A 3452-nucleotide genomic window follows, 5' to 3' on the forward strand; every position below is an offset into this window, starting at 1 on the left:
TTTTTTGAATATATTTATAAAAAAATAAAAAAAAAATCCACTGGAGCCCCTGCTCGCGCCCCTCCACACCAGGGCCAGGGGCTCCAGCGGGGGCTCCAACACCCATCTTATCCAGTTTCTCTCTCTGCCACACGTCACAATATTATTGGCTGGAGCCCCCACTCGCGCCCCCGTTAGAGCCCCCCACACCCCTCAGCCTAACCAAAACATATGACACCTTAACACAACACAACACAACACAACAACATTATTCGAAACCAAATATGGGTTTCACGTTTCTTATCCTCATGGCAACCATTGCAACCACCTTTGCATCTCAAACCCCTAACCAAATCCACTTACTAATGCCGCATTCGGGCTCGACTGGGCTCAAACATCCCGACCTTAACTGCAATAGTTGGCGACTAGCCGTTGAGACCAGCAACCTCAAAGACTGGACCCTAGTTCCAGAAGAATGTGAGGACTATGTTGGTCATTACATGCTAGGTAAACAATACCGTGAGGACTGCGATTATGTTGCGAATGAAGCGTATAAGTATGCCAAAAGCCTTAACCTCACTGGTGATGGCTAGGACGTTTGGGTTTTTGATATCGATGAAACCACACTCTCTAATCTCCCATATTATGCTAGAAATACGGTTGCTTTTGGGTACGTGATAGCTTGTAAAAATATAATTTATATAGACATAAGTAGGAAAATACGTATTAAAGAAAAAAAGGACGCAGTGACATTTTCGTCGTTATTTTGAACAGAGAAGTTACACTACAATAAAGTAGATTAATAATTTCCCTACCTGTAAAGTAGCGTAACTATTATTACTTTAATTTATATTTTTGTTATACTAAAATTACAAAAATGCCACAACAAAATTATTTTTCTCTTTACTTTGTATTGTTTGTACGGTAAATGTTATTTGTATGTTATTTCTCTCCTTACATATGTATATTATGTGGTTTAATGAGTTTGTCTTAATGAATTATGTATATTCAGGGCTAAACCGTATAATGCGACGGCGTTTGACCTATGGGTGGCTGAAGCAGCAGGTGTGCCCATACCGGGGTCTCTTAAACTATACACCCAACTTACAGAGTTGGGATTTAAGATCGTGTTTCTCACTGGAACAAAGCAAGCTGTCTCGGAACCTCGTATTAGAAATATGAAGGCAATTGGTTATACTAAATGGGAGAAGTTCATCCTAAAGTAAGCAATTATTTTTCTAAGGGAACATAACCATGTTAGCATATTTCATTATTGGCGTAACATATTTCAATCATGATAGATTTCAATATTTTCACAACAGTTCCATTTTGCTAGGCCAAATGGAAATTTGTTACGCTAGTTAAAATATAATGCTGATATTTAACTAGCGCAACAAATTATAAAATATGCCATATGAAAGTTTTTGGTTAGATCAAAAAGTTTCTTAATTAAAAAATATAAAAAGGTCAAATAATATTTTTGTAGAAGTAAAAAGGTCTAAGATTATGTTGTCTAAAACTAATAGGTAATTCATTATTTTAAGTTTTCTTTAAATATTAATGTTTCACATTGATATTACAACTAACCTAATGATAGAGATTGTTAATTACTTCCATTAAAAACTTTGAAAATATGTGCAGGGGAACTAATGATCATGGTACCGCGGTTCAGTATAAATCAGGCAAGAGAAAGGAGTTAGAAGAGGCTGGATACAGAATTAGAGGTAACATGGGTGATCAATGGAGCGATTTAATCGGTACCAACACTGGCGACCGTACCTTCAAGGTGCCAGATCCCATGTACTACATCGGTTAATTGACTTGATTGACTTCATCTGTGCTTCAAGTTTCTTGTTGGCATGAGTTTTTTTTTATAAATAAGACTTGTTACAAGTCGGAGTTGAGTTAATTAACTTTATTAATCATGTAATAATTAGAAATTGAAGCACTTATTATTATGAATGATTGTTTCCTTGGACAAAATTCGATAAGGTCATATATTAAAGGTTCAGTGGTAGGTGGGAAGAAAACCAATAATACATTGTCACATGCTATATTTTAATATCCACAAATATTATATCTTTATATTGATATCTGATCCAAAAGAAGGAAAACGTGCGACTTCAATAAGTAAAGGAGATCACAGAGGATCTCAGAATATTGTGTATAATAATCTAATCTATGTATCATTGACTGATAATAATATGCATGACAACTAATGTAGTAATCTATTCACACTCCCAAGTTTATTTGATAACCTTATTCTAACCGGAAACTAAAGCTTATGCTTCAAACTTTCACTTACGTCGTTTCAAAACATTTTACAACATTTTGATTTGGGTGAGAATCAGTCGGCCAACCATTCATTACCGACACATGAAGTTACTTTTCGGTGGGATTGCCATCGGCAATGAACCTTGAAGTTGGGAGTTTAATGGTCACAGACAGCGTCGATGTGAATTATTATCAGTAAATGAATTATATTTTAAATTATTATAAAATTCAATTTTGTCTTGATTTTAAGAGAAAGTTGCATAAATGGTCTTTGAGGTTTAATAAAAAGAGTTTAGTAGTGTAAGTAGTTTGTTAGGTAGTTAGTTAGTTACCAAATAGCCTTTAGGGTAGCGCAATCAATAAGTTAGACAAGGTTTTGGTCTTCAAAAACGTGAGGAGTTTTAAGTTACTTGGCCGTAATAGAATATGTAATTTAAGAATAAAGTAGTGATTGTTTGCGTTAACATTCTTTATTTTTTTTAAGGAAACAAGTCACTAGCGAGCTATTGCACCTTGGAGAAAGGGGTTGGAACTTAGAAGAGGGTGGAGACAAGATTAGAGGTAATAATGTGATATGAGTGATCAATGGACCGATTTAATTGGTAGCAAACTAGCAGCCTTAGAGGCCGCATTTTCAAGGGGGTTGATTTTATGTACTGCATCATTTATTTTGACTTGACTCGACTCGACTTCATCATCACTGCTTCATGTTTCTAGTCGGTATGACTTGATTTCTATACATAAGACTTGTTCAATGTCGAGTAAAACCAAACTTAGTTTATGTAAACAGTCACAATGTACAAAAGTAGGTAGGAAAAGGACACAATACTTATATCACACATAATATCAAACAGATATTGTATTTTTGTTTTTAAGTTATCTGTGGTGCGACATCAATGACTTAACTGTTTATAAACTAGTATTTTACCCGTCCGGTGGACGGGAACTTTAACGCGGGAATTTGACGACTACATAATACTATCTTTCTAATAATATTTCATGTAATAATAAGAAACTATCTTTCTTTGCACTATATAAAAAAACGTGGCTCATTTTAAAAGACCGGCTTCAATAAAAGGAACATATAGCAATGATGATGTTGATCATTTCCGATTTCCTTCCCAGGTTCATTTGGAGACCTAATTTTATATCAGTCCATAGAACCCAAACGTCATTCCTCATTGCTCGACGCTTGAAAT

At 35.1% G+C, this 3452-nt stretch overlaps 1 pseudogene across 1 annotated transcript; it reads left to right on the plus strand.

Moving 5' to 3' along the window:
• Positions 1–205: 205 nt before the first annotated feature.
• LOC143573890 (acid phosphatase 1-like) lies at positions 206–1962 on the plus strand (annotated as a pseudogene). The gene is made up of 3 exons (XR_013142495.1): positions 206–649; positions 992–1201; positions 1621–1962. The product of XR_013142495.1 is annotated as an acid phosphatase 1-like (transcript).
• Positions 1963–3452: the final 1490 nt, after the last annotated feature.

This window comes from Bidens hawaiensis, unplaced genomic scaffold (genome assembly GCF_021521415.1).
Source record: "Bidens hawaiensis isolate Kalapana, Puna unplaced genomic scaffold, B.hawaiensis_p1.1 tig00026670_1, whole genome shotgun sequence".
Taxonomy (NCBI): Eukaryota; Viridiplantae; Streptophyta; class Magnoliopsida; order Asterales; family Asteraceae; genus Bidens; species Bidens hawaiensis.